The 18,504-nt window shown below is 38.1% G+C and overlaps 1 long non-coding RNA gene across 1 annotated transcript; it reads left to right on the plus strand.

The window, feature by feature from the left end:
- Positions 1 to 3,878: 3,878 nt before the first annotated feature.
- Positions 3,879 to 16,780, plus strand: LOC128086518 (uncharacterized). Its single transcript, XR_008209396.1, has 4 exons — positions 3,879 to 4,083; positions 4,467 to 4,578; positions 8,562 to 8,630; positions 16,235 to 16,780. It is a non-coding gene; the product is annotated as an uncharacterized LOC128086518 (long non-coding RNA).
- The last annotated feature ends 1,724 nt before the right edge of the window (positions 16,781 to 18,504 follow it).

Below are 18,504 nucleotides of genomic sequence, written 5' to 3' on the forward strand. Positions count from 1 at the left end.
TTATTCTCATAAATTGTTTTGTTTGAAACTGGGTCACCTAGACTTTCTCAGGCTGAACTGTCACAAACTTGTCTTGTTTAAACCAACATTGAAGACACTGGTTCTGTGTTTGATTTCAATTTATGTAGCTCTGCACACAAAGATCTTTTGATATCTGCTCCTTGTACAGCTAAAAGTTCTATGCTTCTATGTTGAGGTTTAAACTCAGAAGTGCATGGCACTCCTGCCTGTAGTATAACTAAAGTTGATTTGCTTCTTCTTTTTCTTCAGTGAGAAGTTTTAAATATAACTCCTGTACCATTTTTTTTAGTCTAACTAGGATGTACCAATGTGTTAATGCTAGCATATGCTTCTTCTCTCTCTCTCTCTTTTTTTTTAAGGTATTTCCCAAATCCATTTCTGTTACTTCTTCTACCCTTCTGAAACATGTATGTAGGATGTGATGAAGTAATAGCTGCCAGATAATGAAAAAAAGCCCAGGTTTCCCAAGTCATCCAGAGAATTCATAAAATGCCTCTGTAGAAACCTAGCAGTAATAGAAATGCATTTTGTCTTTGCTGTAGGATTGCTAGATAGGTGGTCACAGGACAATCTGATAGATAATGGACAACAGTTAATGGTGAAGTTTTACCTTGAAATTAATAACTCACTTTACTTTCTAAACTATTGTTGTTTTCCAAAGCTTTCATTTTCATTCATTTTCATTCTTTATTTGCATAATACTGAAGTCTATCAACTCTGTATTTCAGCGCTCTCTGGAAAGCACGATAAGACTTTTTAATTATTATTGACACCCTGATTTTTGCATATGTTCAGGAGTTTGTTATGTTAGGAAAAATTGGTAAGTCTTTGGAGCCAGACAGATTTTAACCACCTCCAAACTAAAACTCCTGCAGGGATGGAAGGGTTTTCGGCCTACTCCTGAGCACATGGGGAACAAGGGTATGCTTTGGGTACTCATTGGTGCACAGCACAAATTTTTGCCTGTCTGGAGTATAGAAATTCTGAAGTGGTTATTCTCATCTCTGCAGCTGAGAGCTGGCTTATAAGCACAAAAACAATGCTTGTGATTTGTTTTTATCTGCATTTTACTGGCTTAACTGCTTTTGATGATGGACTATCAGCTCATTCTTGCTATTCTGGAGGCTTAGATGAAAAACTTTTCTGGTAGCATTTTAGAACACGTACATTTGTGGACTTTTGCCCTGGCAAGATTGCTTTTGCTTTTGTTGAGCAGAGCTAAAGGCTTATTGGATATATTCCAATGTTTTATACTTTAAAAAATGGATATATTCCTACAGAATTATATTGTTGCAAGTTCCTGTTCCTGTTGCAATTTAAAACAAACAAACCAAACTGTGATAAGTGTAGTTATCAGCAATATAGAAAAGTTCATAGCAATTACTTTTATAACATCACAGATCTGCTGTGGGTAATTAACATGTATTGCTTTAAGATCCCGGTACACTTTACACTTTACTATCACATCATAAATAGTAGGATATCTGTGATCTCTTTCATGTTTGTGTCTCTGCTTTTGCTTTTGCTTGGGTGTTTACCAGATGACACTTTCTGTCCCTTAATTTTTTCTAACAGCCTCTTCAATGCTAAGCTCCTGTTGCTGGAAACCTTTCTAAGGAATTAAAGAGCATATGTAATTTCTGGGTGAGTTTGATGGCTTCTGTTCTCTTCAAAACTCCATTCAACTAAATATTGCAGAAGTAGTTGATACATTTGCCTGCAGAGGGGGATTGCAGAGTCTTGCATATCAGAAGTTAACCACAGATAATTTTTTATCCTTTCTGGGAAAAGCAGAAGTATCTTTACTTATTTAAGGGAAACCAAAAATAAATAATTAACTTTGAACACTTGAAAGTGAAAATACTGTTTGGATCTATGTATGCTGAGAGACAAAAATCAATGTAAGTGTACAGGAAGGAAAATACATTTCTGTGCACTATTTTCCCAGTCACGCCGCATAAATTAGTAAAGAAAGGTACCTCTGTTTCAGGTAGATGTGCTTGACTTGAAAAAGAATTGCCTTAAAATGCAACATATATCTTCACTTTTTGAGTCTTCCATGGACGTGTGAGGACATTTTTCTTGTGCATGTGAATCTTTACAGTCAATCACAAAGCTGCTGAAATCTATTATTTTCCTGTGATGTAACACTAAGGTAATTCTCCCACCAATGCTGTGAATGGTAAACACAGATTGTAATGAATGATTTATATTTCCAAGTAGGAAGGAGGCAATTCCTATTTCTATTTACAGAAATCTTAATACACTTTCAAACTCTTCTTGCATACTTTGTTCTAAGCATATATTCACTATGTAAAACTATGTGTAGTTACACTTTTAAGTAAGCAGCACTTGCAAGATTGGAAGCCTTATTTTAAATATATACTAGTTCTGCTGAGGTTTTTATCAATAAAACTTTTCTCTGAACTATTCCTTTACAGCAGTAAAACGATAATACCATGTATATTGAGTCTTATTGTGTAAGTCTTTCATTATAAATGATACAAAAGATTTATATACATAAGATACCTTTACATGAAACAGCAGCCCTGTTTTTTCCTGGGGCAGCAAAAGGCTGACAGAATAGAACATCAGAAAGCATGGGGAACATTTCAGGAGACCATATTACAGAGTTATTTCCTGATAGAGAAGCTGGCCAGGATCCTCAGGTTAACTTCACCATCTCCTATGCATTATGTGTTGGACAGGACATAGGGCTAGTGTTCAGTCTGAAAGGGTGTAAGTCCTGCAGAGAAATAAGAGGGCAGTGATATTGAGCACTGAGCAAAGGTTGCAGTAAACATTCTTTTTGTGTTTACTGAACAGTTGAAGTTATCAGCCTTTTTCTTTGCTATGTACCAAGTGCAGCAAACCTTCACTGCAGATCTACAGTTATACAGGTCCAAGTAAGCCCTAGGTAGTTAGCTTATTCTTCATTCCAAATACATTTAGCTGTAGTCTCCTAAACTGTGACAGTGGTATAAATGTGGTACTAAGATGCACTAATTATGCATATCTCTGACTTTATTAGCATTATTTGCATAGAAATGTCACAATTTGGTCCTGAAACTGTTTCTTACACACTCTGGAATCTGCATTTTCAGGCTGGAGAACTGCCTTGAAAAATAAATTCAGAACACTTCATAGATTTTTCTGACAGTTGGGTGATAGAATTAACAGTCAAATTAAGTCTCATTTGGTTCAAATATAACAGCTGAAAGGCTGACCTTTGCAAAAAGTTTACTGGTTCCAAAAAGTTTCTCATTATATTTAATGTTTTTAGATATTATATGCTTTATCAAGTTTTCCAAAAGAAACATTAAGTGGAGTCTGTATGAGATCTATATTGGTCTATTTAATACTTATTCAACGCTTTCAGCTGTAAAAGTTTTATAATTCTCTGACCTGATCAGAGATGGCAAATAACAGCAGTCTTTTCTGGAAATGTAGTGGCCTGAAGTTTTCATTTTGATCTTTTTTCCAATACTTGACAGTTTGAGTGTCGATCCAAACAGATGAAGCATCTGCTCAATCTGCTTTTCTGTTGTTCTGCACGTCATGTCTGGCTTTCAAGAAAAATGTTCCCATTTTTCACTGCTGGTGCTGTACACCTGCATTCACTGCTCACTTCACAATTTCCTGTTGTATAGGGATATGTTTTAGTGCTCACGCTGGTGATGGGTCAACAGACTAGATGAACATAGTGGTCTTTTCAAACCTTTATGATTCTATATTCATATATGTGAATGGCTGATTTATCATTTACTTCCGTCTTGCCTTATTTCTAAGGATATAAAGAGCTTTACAGATGTAATAAATTACACATCAAGTGTCATTTTAGAATGTGAGACACTGATCTGGTCTTACAGCTGATGACCTCATGGAGAAGAAGAGACCCGTTCTGTCAGGAGAATTCATCCTCCAGAACACAATGGACTGTCTGGAACTTTTACTCTTTGCCACACTTGCGGCTATGGGGCAGTAGAGGAGGGCAGAGCAGGAACCTGGGAGAAGCAGAGCCTCCCTACAGAACTACAGATCCATGTGGGAGCTGCCATGGAAGTGAGTGCCCCTCCTGACACACACCTCTCACAGCTGTTCCTGCAGGTGGAAAGGCAGCCTATATGGATTTATGTATGCCTCATTCCCTTGGAGTGCAGGGTGGATGGCAGCGAAAGCCACTCAGTAGTTCTTGTAATGACTCTGTTCTGAGAATGTTTCCCCTTGAGTGTCAATTTTCAAATGGAAAAGACTCCACAAAACAGAGATACTGCGGAGTTATGGAAAGCTGATCTTGAAAGCTGTCATGAAATAAATACATATACGACGTTATAAAAATGGGTTTTGTATAAACTGCCCTCTTTCAGCAAACATTTCACTTCCTATAATTGTGTGCGCTTTTGTTTGAACTTATCAAATATGTGATTGTTCTCCTTCTCTTTCAGGGAGATAAGAAATCCACCCTCCGGATATGTAGAATGATGTTGTTGTAATCACTCTTCAAAGGGAGATCCACAGTAAACAAATGTTAGCATGTTGCCTCTGCAGCTTCTTTTGGTGAGTGCATGACTTCCAGAAAAAAGGCTGGGACGAAGGGGGGAGGACACATTTAGCTGAAGATCCAGTAGATAGTTTTCCTTTTTTTCAGCCCAAGAAAGGCCAAAATTGATCGGTCTGTGTAAGAACACTCACCTCCAAGTACAGTTTTATTTCTTTGTTTCGATTCAGAATGGATTGTCTCTCTCTCTGAAGTTTGTCAGCATTACTATAAACCAGTAAGACTGGGAAACAAAACTACCCCTTAAAGAAAAGTATTTGGACCAGTAACACTATATAACAGCAGTTAGATTTCCATGCCTGAGGTACACAGGAATTTTACTGTTATAGTTACACCTACCAAAACTGCATCCTCTCATTCAAGCTGCTGATGTTGGCAAAAGTTTTAAATGCAGACTGTATCTCCACTCCCCTCCCTATGCAAATATAATCCTCAATTTGATCAGATCAGCCCTATGGAACCAAAGTAGCCAGCTCAGTTCAGCAATGCCAGCCTGCAAGATTTCCCAGGTTGTCTGATGAGTGTTTTACCTTTGTCGTGAAGAAGGCAGAACGTCTCTGAATTAGAGCTCTTTCCCTTCACTCTTCTGCTTGTAGGCCTAAGGAAGTTCCATGTTGTTATCATAGGTGTAGTTGCTTCTTGTGACACAGCAGAAAAAGGACAGGGCCAGGATTGCTGCCTTACTCTGCTGACCATTTGAGTTCTCTGGAGGGCAGATGCAGAACGTTTGTGAGCAGAAGCTCAACAGTAACAAAAAAGTTGGTGCTTTGGTTCATTAGTTTCCTGTATTCTCCCGTGAGAAGATGTCGTTTTTTCATATGAATGTGGAGCAGAGGCAAACTTCTACCCAGCATGGAGGTGCCTGGCTCATTTCTGTACTCTGTGTGCAGCCAGAGCTTTGTTAATAGGCTTTCTGTTAATATGTTAATATATGATTTCTGCTCACAGCTGCTTCTCACTCAAGAAATTGGAAGTGAAAAACCCAAAAGCAATGTGTAGTGCAAACCTTTATTTGTCAAAAATACAGTCTCCAAGTAGGGTAGATGGATATCTACCCTCCAATTTCCAACCCCATCACCTTAAATTCAGAAAGCTCTTTAGATCTCGTGAACTGCTAACAGTAGTGAATCCATGATTTATAAACCAGAGATTTGAAATTATTTGTTGTAGCAAGGTCTGAATTCCTACCCAAACCTGATTTGTAATTCTGAAACTTTTAAGGTTTGCTGAAATCTTTTCTGACGATAGCAGCTGTAAAAAAACCTGGTACAGTAAATCAGCAAGAGGCAAATATTCAGTGCTACTGTCAGCACTTAGCAGACCTCAGTCTCAGTTGCCCCATTGTGTTGCTATTCATGAAAGCAATACTTCTAGATATACCTAATCTTAGCATTTTTAAAGCCATCATTAGTTTAAATGTTTTCCTAAGTCTGGGCCTCAGATTTTGCAGTATCTGATTGCCTCCAGTCCTGCTGTGTACATTTTAACCTGTTCCAGGTTTCCAGGATTGAGACAAGCAACTACTTTTTATGGTGTTTGTGCTCTGTTTGAAGCAGAGAAGTGGGAGTGACACATAAGGATTCATCACTGGAAAAGATAAGGAAAAGGTAGAACTGCAGCCATAAAACTTTGAATAGGTAGTGCTAGTAGAGCTGGGGTTCAGTGCAATAGAATAAGAACTTCCTACAATATCATGAAGACTTTACTAAGAAGATGAAATATGACATGTTGTCTTTGAGTAAGACTTTTTATCTTCCCTGCTTTCTAGTCTTCCTTAGGAGAAATGTTAGTAACATTGACATATTTACATTTGAAATAAGATGTAACCTAGTGAAGTGTTTAGCAAAACTGAGCACGTCCTCTGAATTAAATATATACGTAGGTATTTTGTAGATCAATCTAATTATTTTGCATTTCAATTTTGTGATTTGATGCTGTTCTTTTAGTTAGAAATCTTATCTAGGAGTAAAACCTGTCAGCTAATATTAGAGGTCTCATGTATTCTTGATGACAGTTATTGCCCCTGCACTCAGATCAAACAAACCCATTCAAAAATGTAAATCCGAGTTGATTTTTCTTGCTTTGGAAACAAAGGCTCAATTGTCAGAATCCCATAGCGTCTTCTATTATCTAAGTTTTTTTTTTTTGCAGAATGTACATTGATTCATGTCCCTCAGCATAATGCATTCTTTGTTTGAATTGTTTCCAACATTTTTGATGTAGATTTTTTTTTTTCTTTTCTGCACTAAGAAGAGCAGTTTCATTTTTCATCACTTCTTTTTCAAAGAATAAAATGTTTGTCTTTACAAAGTTTTCAATGGATGGCAATCTCTAGCATATCAACTATTCATTCATTGGAAGGATAGTTGGTGACTACAATCATGAAATGCAAACCTTGGTTCGGTGGAATCTGGCCTTTCCGTCTCTCTCTCTCTCTTTTCCTGTTTTTTTTTTTTAATTTTAATTTTAATTTTTATTTAAATGTTGGTTCTGCTAGTTCAAGAAGTAGAACTTCAGTAAACTTTAACATCAGATCAATGTCTGGGTGTCTTCATCAACTTCACTTTCTAATTGTTCAGTACATCCAAGTCCAGGCAAGGTCACTGGGAGATGTAGGTATTTGGAGGTTTAGAGCCCAGGCTGTTGTTTTTAAAGTGCTTAAATATGCATTAAGGAAACTAAATCTTAAGACGAAGATTTAAAATGTAGGGTTTTAATTTCTTTGATGTAAACTTTAATTTCCCTGTCCTTGATAATAGTGGACTGTGGGTGTTATTGGCTGCTATTATGAATATTACAATTTAGCCCTTCTACAGACATTGAGGTTTTGTAATGTATGGAAACTTGCTGACGTTCTCCTGGACTCTGAAAGACCATTAAGTTTCCATTAATAATTTTCTTTTTCCAGTTTTACCTCTAGACACTGAATGCCTTTCTATCGCTGCATGCTTTCTACATGAGTCTCTAACTTTTTGAAGGAGCATGTTGCTTCAAATATCCATACTCAAAGGAATTCCACTGCACTTGTGTGACTTTAGCTGTTGCATTTAAAATTTTCTTAAGAATCCATTTGCTTTCTTCTCACTTTGTTCAATATCTCTTGCCTATTTCTGCAAAATTAGCTTATGTAGACATTTTATTCAGTGTCTTTATTTTTACCATATTAGAATTCTAGCACACAGAAAACTGAGACTGTTTGCTTCATTGTAGTAGGAAAATCTGCTCAAAGCTTTACTTTACATACCCTTTATGAGTAGGTTTGCAGTGTCATGTTTGGTGACTACTGACTGATTTTGCAAGAAAATAAACAGGAGTTCCTGTTTGTATGTTCATCTATCATTCTGAATAAAAGTTGTCTGGGAATAATTAACTAGAATGAAAATAAAATTGATCATCCACTCTAAGGAAATAGTAGAAATAATTCAGGTAAGATTTGCAATGGTTTGAACTCCCAGTGAAACGGGTTTTGTTCCAGGAATCCAAAATGCAAATATTCATGCCACACTTTAATGGTCATTCCCATAGTCTTCAGCTGTTCTCTCACCAGGAGATCTCTCAGAAACAATCTCTTCTGAAAGGAGTTTCTGAATGCTTCCAACCATTTAGGAATGCAGAAAGTTACAGGTGTACATATTGTACAAATGTGCTGCCAGAAATAATTGCGTGTGACAGCTCAAAATCCGCAATCTAATTACAGTACCTGGCCAGATCTTCTTTGGACATAACGCCACATGTTTTGGTTACACGCCAAAATGTTCTGTGAATTCCACCATCTTCACAGCCATTTAACTGAAGGAAAGTATGTATACGTACCTTTGAGGAATAGAGTTTAGTTTATATAAGACTCAACTAAGATCTGTAATAGCAAGGATAGACAGCACATTGTTAAGTGCAGAAACCACAACCGCCAGAAAGACTTTCTGTTTTATTTACTGACCCAAACCACAGGAATTCTTTCATTACTTTTCTTCTATTCATGCAGGTACCATATCAGGATGGGTGAGCTGTCTCCAGTTAAGGCAAATTAACCTGTGAAGAAACAAAGCAAAATGTAAGTTAGCAGCTTCCTGATTTTGCTTATGAAAATGAGTTTCAGGTGCAAAGTTGTGATCTATGTAAATTATATGTGGTCACTCAATAGCAGAAGATAACTTACTTAGGCCATTTAAGGACAGGAGCAAGAACAAAAAAAGTGCTAGTGGTGACAATGCTGCAACATCAGATGATGATACCTACAGTGTGAAAAATAAATAATAATTTTACAAGTGTCTCTGTCCTTCATCTATTTCTTGAAATGAGAAGAAAGAAGAACTATAGTGCAAAGATTTCTCTCTTTCCTTTCAGGGAGCTAGCTTGGAGCTGCCTTTTGCCACTCAAGTTTATTGCTTTCTTGGACTTTAAATTGGTTTCTTCTGAGTGAAGCAAAGATTGTACTGACCTAAATGTCAATTGAATTAATGTATTCTTGTTTTGGTCTTTATTTTTTCTCTTGGAGCTACTGCTAGCTTGAATTACTGAGTATTTCAGGGCTTGAAGACAAGGTCACAGTCATGCAAAGAATTAGAACGGCGGGACATTTTAAGTTTGTCTTCAGTATTTTGAGAGAAACACAGTTTGAGCACAGTTTTTTTCTTAGCTTACAAAGGAAAATATCTGTATCAGAAACAATAGTAATCACTATTACTGAAAACCACTTGCTTGGTGATGTTTTCTTCAGTGAAAGTGATGGGGAGTAACTAGTCAAGCTATATAAAGAACAGCATATAAATCATAACTGTAGCTGCAGAACTCCTCGACCATGAGTAATTCTGCTGCTGATTCTCATCTTTTTCTGACGATCGCTTCATTCCCTTTGCAGAGACCACAGGCATCCTGAGTCAAAGTGCATGGCCACATAGCCTCTGCACGTAATCCTTGGTCTGTCAGCTGTTCATGTGAGATATACTGCAACAACTCGGTGTGCAGTTTTGCCAGCTAGAGTCACGACTCTCCTGGCGCGTTTCTGAACTCTTAATAGAGAAGCAAAATGTTAGTGTCTAGTACCCAGAAATATTCCTCAGAAAGAGTAGGCACTATTGTAAAAGTTCACTTTCAATGAGCGTGATCAGACTAGTTATGTATTTGTGGTAGTTTTCCTGGGAAGCAAAGGCGAGAGGCACTGTGCTAGCATAAGTAGAACTATTCTTAAAAATGGATTTGGATATTATGTGGCATTCTTTTTCAAAGTGCATTGCTCCTTCTTGTCTTGTCAAGTATTAGCAGAACACTGCCAGTTTTCTGATACTATGGGGAAATATTTGTCTTGCATGATCTAGTTCTCAGTTAAACTTCTGTATATCCTAATGACTGGAAAATGTACTGTATAACATGGGAGGACTACGGTAGGCTTTAAATGAACAGAATCAATTACTACAATAGAGAACATCAGTGGCAGTGAGCAACGAGCAGCTAAGTTTAGCAGAAGAACAGTGAAGCGTAATGCAAGATTTTTCAAAAGCGTCCCACTTCATGAGAGCACAAAAAACCTTTGGAGCCTTGGGAATTTGGTAGTGTTGAATAAAGCAAGGTGTGAACTTCACATGAATGAAATGCAGGGAGGGAAAAAAAAAAGCAAAGAATCCTAAGAATCCATCATACTTTGCAGTCGCTACGCATAATGTGCAAGAGAGAAAAAGTTATCTATTAGTTTACTCACATTTAAAATAAAGTTATCTTCCTTAAAATAGGTTATATTAATAATGTCTGTAAGTCAGTTATATAATGTCATGCTTCCTGTTCACTGAGTTTCCAAATAGAGGTGTGTGTATCTTCAGGGATGCAGAAATATAATATTCTAAGGCAGGTGCTATTCCACAATTCTCTGTTCACCTGTTGTCCTTACATAGACCAGACATGTTCAGCTGCTTTACAATCTTCCTACAAAACAAATAGATAAAATGAATAAGGAAGAAAAAGACAGGCACATAAACCAGATAAAAGTAGAAGCTTTTGCTATTCCTTCCTTCTCTAATTGTTCGCTTGCTGTCTTTCTTGTATCTTAGAATGTAATCTGCTGTTACTGACCTTCTTGGTATTCTCTTGCTCCTCACAGAGATGCTTCCATGCACTGAACGCTTTCTGAACTCAACTTCCACTATTTAAAAATGATGAAGGTGGCTGTTTCCTGTGTTATCCTGAAGTTATAGCAGTTGCAACAAAGAATCTTTAACCAGTCTCCAGGCTGATTCATATCCCATTCCACGTGCTTTGTCACTTTGTTCTCTCACCTAACATAGATGTAGAGTACCAGTTCCTATGAATTGTTTAAAATCATAAATTCTAGATGGTTTTTCCACTTGGAATAGATCTCTGCTGTATTAGAGACAGCTGCTATTAATTTCTAATGGCAGTTTTAAAGTAGAAAATTACACTAAAAATTTGAAATGGCTTGAAGATGTGCCCACTTTTATTACAATATTTTGCCTATAAGTTGCTCGTAAAAACTATCAAAGAGCAAAAATGAATTAAATGATTTGCATGTGACAATGAGAAATGATTTGCATAAGCTGTTCTGAATAGAAAATGCTGTAATGGCAATAATTCTGGGTACATTAGGAGAATTGGCAAGATCTATGCTTATCTCAAGTTTGATATGTGCTTCAGATTAAGGTCAGAAAAAAGCAGGAGTAAATTGTTTGCTTTTAAAGTCCTGTTCCTTAAGGAGTTGGGTGGGTCCAACATCTAACAGTCTAAGCTGTAAAGGAAAACTCTCTTATGTAATTTGCAGCAAATCCAAAGCTGCTTCTAAAAGCTGTAGCTCATCAAACTCACAAGTGCTATATTCAGGGAAATATGATGTTGCAATGCACATTACATCAGTATTGCAGATACAGTACAGTGGGTACTGCTGTTGCTTAAATTGCTGACTTGTATTTTTTTTCATCTGGATCAACTGAGTCAGCAAGTTCATTGTATTTGGAACTATTTTATTTCCACAGCAGTTCTGCTTTCATGTGGTTGCAATGAAAATGCAACACATTTCCTGCATTCCTTAGCAAAAGACATTGCTTTTAATTTTACTTTTTACTTTGTGTACAGCTGAGATTCTCAGAAAAGGAGGAATCCTCTCTACGTGGTTTTGGCAAACACTAGAATCTAAACATTGACAAGCACTAGGAAAGTACTTGCCTGAAGTAAATGTGATCAACAGAATGTGATAAACTCACTTATCCATTCTTCTTGAATCTGGTATTCCATATGGAATCAACATCCTGTAGCTGAGCTAGGTAGCCTATAGTATTAAATTTCTTCCTGCTACGATGCAAGCTAAAATCTGAATGAAGATTGAGATGCTTGTGGTTCATGCTCTTTCATCCTTGACCTGTGCTATCAAGTCATTACTTAAAAACACAGTGAACAGCCTGCATTTCACATAACACAGTGTTTTTTTTTTAAATATATATAGGATGAGGAACAACGAGGAGAGGGTATAGAGGAAGATCAAAAGAATATTAGGGCAACATTAGGGCTGGCAACATTGCCATCTTTATCAACATTCTGACATTACACTGCCTTTTAGTCTGGGAATAGACTGGAATAATATGGATTGAGAATGTCTGTTTAGAATGCATGAAAATATGCATTTCAGAATACAACTGAAACTTGGAGGAAAAGCCACAGCTAGAAAAATCCATGTCTACAGGAGAGTAGTTGCAGAAAAAGAGTTGTCTTGTAAGACCTAGGAAAATGTAAAGGAGATATGTATAACATTAAAAGGGTTACAGCAGAGAAATTAGGCCAAGTTTATGAAAGTCACTACTGCTGAAGAAACAAAGCATGGCAGATATGTGGCAGGAGAAAGGGTCACATCAGATGAGTGGAGACAGAAGAGGGTAGAGAAACAACTGAAGAAAAAAGCAGTAGAACTGAATGGCTGCCAATCCATGAAGCTTTTTAAAATAACTTGTGTGTGTGTGTGTGTGTGTAAGGTATGTGAAAATAATGCAAATAATGCTTTTTCTTTTTTTTTTTCTAAAAGAGAACAGTTAAGTTTGTTGCATTTCACAAAAATATTTGAGTATGTATAAGAGCAGTTACAGCCACAGAAATTATGAAGTTAGTAAGGAGAACTGGAGATACCAACGTGAGGGAAAAAGACTGTATATTCAGTTGGCAAAAGATGGGAACATATTTGTAAAGATGGTTTAAAAGCTTCTGGCATACAGCAGAGCGTAGACTCAGAGCAAATATATTCCATACATCACTGGAGCCTAACTTGCATGTTGGCAAATGTCCTGCAGGCTAGTTGGAGTTTTAAATTTGATCTTTCACTTGTATTACACACGTATTACCTGGGATTGTACTGTTGTTGTCTGCCTGCTTTCAAGTATTTCCTGACCTGTGCAGTTTCAGCCTCCATTCTCTCTGGTTTGGAATCCCCATGTCTCATAATTTCTGCTGAAAGCTGTTGAGGTCTTCCTATTTAGCAACCACAGAAGGCTGAGAGCATGGGGAATGAAGGATTTTCAAATGCTCAGACAGCAAAAACAGCTTCCAGATTTTGTTTTCTCACATGATATGAACCTGACTTCTTCTATATCTCAAATCTGCCAATTATTTGTACCATTTGGCTGGAAAATGTTTTGCTTCACCATGGTGAATATCACTGGAAATAAAGTAGGTTATGTATGCTCCACGTGTTACAGGTAATTAGTAGAAATCAAAGCTCTGTTGCACAGATTTTTGTATTTGCTCTCAGACTATCAGCTTCCTTGCACTTCCTCTGGAACAACTAGCACTGGCCTTTGCCCTTCACTGGGTAGTGGATCAGGTGGGCCAGAGCTGTGATGCAAAGACAGAGCACAAAAGAGACGCTTATGGAAGAAAGAGTGAGCAGAGCCTTATGTACCTATGGTGGTTTTCTGCATATGGTTGGATCAAGCCACTTGCCTCTCCTGGAAAGAGAAAGAAAGAAAGAAAGATCCTCGAAGAGATACAGGGAGGAACTTTGGGTTTTTTCAAGCCCCTGTAAGCAGAAGGCAAGCGAGGCCTATTTGTCGTGCTCCAGTTTTCTTTGCTCCCAGAAGGCCAAGAAGTGAGAACAATAACAAACATTTTTACTCGTTATCATCTTTTGTGTTTCTGTGCAAAAGATCAGATAAAGTTTGAGTCGTAATTGTATGGAAAAAAGAGCTATTCCAAATATTCCTTTTGTGGGAGCTAGATGGCGCCATAGATCAGTGCTCCACGCCTTTACCTGGGGACTTTCTGGAGCAAACCCTGTTTGGTCAGGTAACAACTTGGCAACTAGTTTGCTTGCAGAAATTTAGATCGACAGAGATGTTCAGATTTTTAAATGCTCTTGGGTTCTCAGACCCCTGGATCTGTAAGGGCTCCGAAGCCCAGCTCTTTCAACATGCTGTGACTAATGGATCCACAGTCTTCAGTACCTGCTGCACCAGGTGCCACGCACTAGTCCTGATTGTCAGGCTCTAAATTTAAAGACAGGTGACTGAAATAACAGAAGTTGTCCCTTTCTTTCATATACTCAAGTGGAGAAGAGAACAGCTGCTAACTGCTGCAAATTTAGTTTCTTATCATCATCTACAAATTTTGCCTTTTTTTTTTTTTATCATTAAAAAAAGCAAAAGTAAGAAACCAACAACCCATAATTCCCCTAGCAGCACTGAGATATATTTCTGTTTCTTTTCTTTTTTTTTTTTTTTTTTTTCCAGGCTATTTCTGTTGTTGCGTTGTTAAAGGATATTTGCCTACTTGCCTGGAACCATCCAAACTTTCCACTGAACTATTAAAAAAAAAAAAAAAGCACAATAGAATAAACTGGAAAGCGCGTCTCTGCGCGCAAATGTCAGCAGTGTTGGGCATGGGATTTGTATTCAGACAAAGTCTTGCTATTTTTCTGGCAAAAAGTATCTTACTTAAAACCAAATGGCTTATAAAACAATGCAGAGAGACTGGGGAAGACCATTTTATTGTGAAAAACTTGAAATGAAAATAGTGCCATGCGAGAACTTTCAGTGGTCAGTGATGGGATCAGCCACAAGACATTTTGGACAATGATCAGTGGAGACTGGAAACCATTTAATGGGAGTTAAATATCCAGCTCAAAAAAATATGCTCAGTTGTTGTGCTGTGGCCAGTATGCAGCAAGTTCAGCGATAACCAGCTCCCAGCTCTCCATCCCCCAACCCTTCATCACCATCATTAGACCCAGCTGTGAGCAAAAAGACTGGTGAGTGATTGGCCTAGGAAATGAGTTATCCTTTCGCCTCTCAAAGAGCTGAAACATAGTGATGCCATCATTAGTCTCAGCTCTGCGAATATGCAGAAAGCCTCGATATTTAGCTGAGATGGGAGGTGGGGTTCAGATCCACACAGGGGTTGTCCAGGCCAGGATTTTTTTCAGCTTTCCTCCCTGGGGTATCTGGTACTGCTTACGACCAGAAGCACGACCAGAGGCACAAGAGCTGTGAGGTAGGAGATCAGAGCCCCATCTCTGCAACTAGGGATGAGCTGTTCTGCCCCTCAGTGACCCACTTTCCCTTCCCCCCCTTTCTCTTTTGCCAGTGTAAAATGCAGGCTTCTTGAGGCCTCAGCTTGCTTGTTCACGCTGCATTCAGGCTGTGATCCACCATGTGGTACCATGATACAAATAATTGCTTCCAAGCTTTTTAAAAACCAGGCCCAAAAATATGACTGCTTAGACAAAATACATTGGGAAGAAGCTCTCAAGATTTGTCCCAGCCAGGAAAGCAGATGCGTGTCTGTTTATTGACCGTGTGAAGAGCAGTGCTGAGGGGATGGACATTCATAAAGGGGCACATTCTTAAAGCTTTACTTCTTCCTCTTTTTTTTTTTTTTTTCCTGACATTTGCAGTGTTTTGTACTCTGGCAACCAGCAGAGCTCCACTGATGCTGACTAGCAGAGCCCATAGAGATACTAAGGAAATATTTTTCCTAGCAACAAGCGTCGCACAAAAACATGAAGAAACGCTTCCCCTGCTCATATTTCCTTTCAATATTTTCAGTCATCTGGTGCTGAGATAAGAGCTGCGTGGTGAAACCTGCTGTTAGTTTGTGTTTCGCAGGCAATCTGGAGCACTGAGGATCACGCCAGTCCTGCCATTAGGGCAGCATGGAGTCTAAGATGGCAGCCATGCCAGGCTGGGCAGGAGGGTAGATAAACCAGGAGAGGTTCCTGAGGCTACAGCCTATGAGCAGGGCCTTGCAGAGTTCTTGCTTGTACTGCCTGAGGTGTCAACACAAAACCTGCCTCAGATGTGGCCATTTTGATATTGTTTTGGTGAAGAAAAACACAGTTACTGGAAGCAAGTTTGAGTCCCACAGCAAACACACAAGTCTTCCACTGTTAACTTCTCCTGCACTTCTTTCAAAACCTGAGTGGAAAACTGGGAACAGTTCTATCATCTTTGTACATCAGCATTTTCAGTTTTCTGCCTGCTCTTTGGATATAGCTTCATTCTTATATATCAGTACTGTCTGTTTTCTGCCTGCTATTTGGACAGGACTTAAGTATTAACTTTATTTCAACGAAAGTGCAATATTTGGGAATTGTTTTATTAGCCATGTGGGTGCAATGACTGATACTTGTGTTTGCTTGTGAATAACTCCCCCTTATTTTCTGTCCTTGCTCAGCCATGCTGAAAATGTGTGCAGATGTGAGGCCAACAGCAGCAGCAGAAAGGCTTTGTCAACACCAGCAAATCACTGATTCTACCTCTGCAAGGTCAGTTTCTGAAGGCAACGTGTGTGAGACCAGAGCTCCACAACCGGTGAGGAACGTGAATTGTCAGGAAATATTTAGAAATTACACAGTGTTAGTGAACAGGCAGAAAGCTTTCACATGATAGAGCCAACATCTGAATTCAATGCCAGCCTTGCATCAATAGGGTGAATAGTTTGTGAGTAACTTCAGTGGGGTTAGAATGAAGCTTGGGAGATTCTTAATCATTCATTGATGGTCGATGACACAATGAACATCTGCAGAATATGTTCCTGTGTCATCAGTGTTTTTCCTGAATTTCTTCTTTAATATTTTGGAAGAATTTATCCTTTGAAAAAGCTCTCTATAATAAAGTGAAAAACTTTGTTTGTAGTGGAATGCTTGCTTCTGTGGTTATTTAGAAGTGGCTTCTATAAAGATAGGAGCAAATTGGTAAAAACTGTTTTGAAAGTTGCATATAGGAAACAGTATACAGACTCAAGACAGAGATGTGTCCCAAGATTACAATGATCCTGGAAGTTTGAAATGGAGATCTACATGTCATATTCTACCTGAACATATATCAAAGATACAATATGACTCTTAAAAGCTCTACTTTGCACTTTCATGGTTCCTGCATATAGAGCTGGAGCTGATTTTTTTGTAATGTAACTGCAAATAGTACCCAATTATAATGATTTAGCAAACCTTAAAAGAAAACTGAATTGCAAAGGATAAAGTTTTAAAAATAATCCCTCAGGGTTTTTTTTTTTAAGCCAAATTTGTATTCTTATGCATTCTGGATTTGCCAGTCATTGGCTATAATTTATCCGGGAATTGTATCCTGATAGGCAGGGACCAGATAGAACAACTCAAGTCTCTATTGTGTAAGGAAGGCTGTATTCTCTGTTTTATCCTTCACTCTGTAGAGGCAAACAATGTGAGGAAATGGTCTGTTGATCAGCATGTTATATACAGTGTTCTATACAACGAAATATATAGGAAAAATCATCTTCTACCAATTCAGATAATGCACTATGGTCACATTGGTAAGGTACTCCTCATTCGTGCAGTGCTTAATGGCTTTTTGTTGTTTGTTTTCTGAGCTGTTACTGACAGATTCTTTATATAAGCCAGAGCAAATTCAAAAGCATGTATTTATTTCAAGATAGAAGTGGAAACATCCCCTCCTTGAAGCTAATAATAGGATTGACATTGTTAAACAATTAAATTTAAAAATATTAATGATAGATCCTTCATACATGTTAAACAAAACTTCAATAAGCACTCTGTTTTATTGTTTAACTGTATGTATGAGTCATGAGGAAAGTGTTAATGTTCAGAATCGGATATGAATCATGTATTTGTGAACAATCTTCCAAGGCCAGCGCTGAAACCCCAAACACATTTATTCTTTGTGGTTAGTCAGCTCTGTGCTTGGAAACTGAAAGTGTAATCAAAGTGAGAGTTTGTTTATTAACTAGCGGATGCTGTGCATCTTATTTACACAGATTGATAATGGGGGGTGAAAAATAAGGGAAAAGTTGGTAATGCATAGAGCTCTGTGTCCCTGGGGTACAAACTACAAAGGGAACCTGAACAGCAGCAGCACTGGCCATTAAATGCTGAAAGCACTCTGTAACTTTAAAAAGAAATCCCATATTCATGACAGGAATCCATATGGCACCCTATTTGTGAGGAGAGGTGCCCCATTCACTTAAAAGCTGACTTGCATCATTTGTTGTTTTGACTGCTTTAGCATTAGGGTGAGAGAATGCACTTCAAGGGGAACACAAATAGGACAAGTAAAACGCGCAGGATTAACTTGGGTATTGTATTGTATAGATTTGCATTACAGATAGAAAATTGGAATTACTGAGCTACAGAGTTTTTGTGCTGACTGTATTCAGGCATACTAAAGAAATGAAGTTTTTTGTAGAAAGTAATCTCACCTGGTAATTACTTCCAATCATTGGTAATAAGTATGTTCCTAATTGCGCCTTTTCCGGACAGACATGGAGTGAAAGGAAGGTTGAGTTGCCTGTGTTGGAGAAGGGACAGAGGTAGCTGCCAGAATTCGTGTCCAGTATTACAGGCTAAGAAAAGCTTCTGAATGCTAGCTGTGGTTTTGTGGAGATGTTTGGAAAACTAGTTTGGCCTCTGATACTGCTTGACCTTCAACAAACTGTTTTTCTTGTCTGAT

Source organism: Tympanuchus pallidicinctus, unplaced genomic scaffold (genome assembly GCF_026119805.1).
Source record: "Tympanuchus pallidicinctus isolate F22 unplaced genomic scaffold, pur_lepc_1.0 scaffold3, whole genome shotgun sequence".
NCBI lineage: Eukaryota > Metazoa > Chordata > Aves > Galliformes > Phasianidae > Tympanuchus > Tympanuchus pallidicinctus.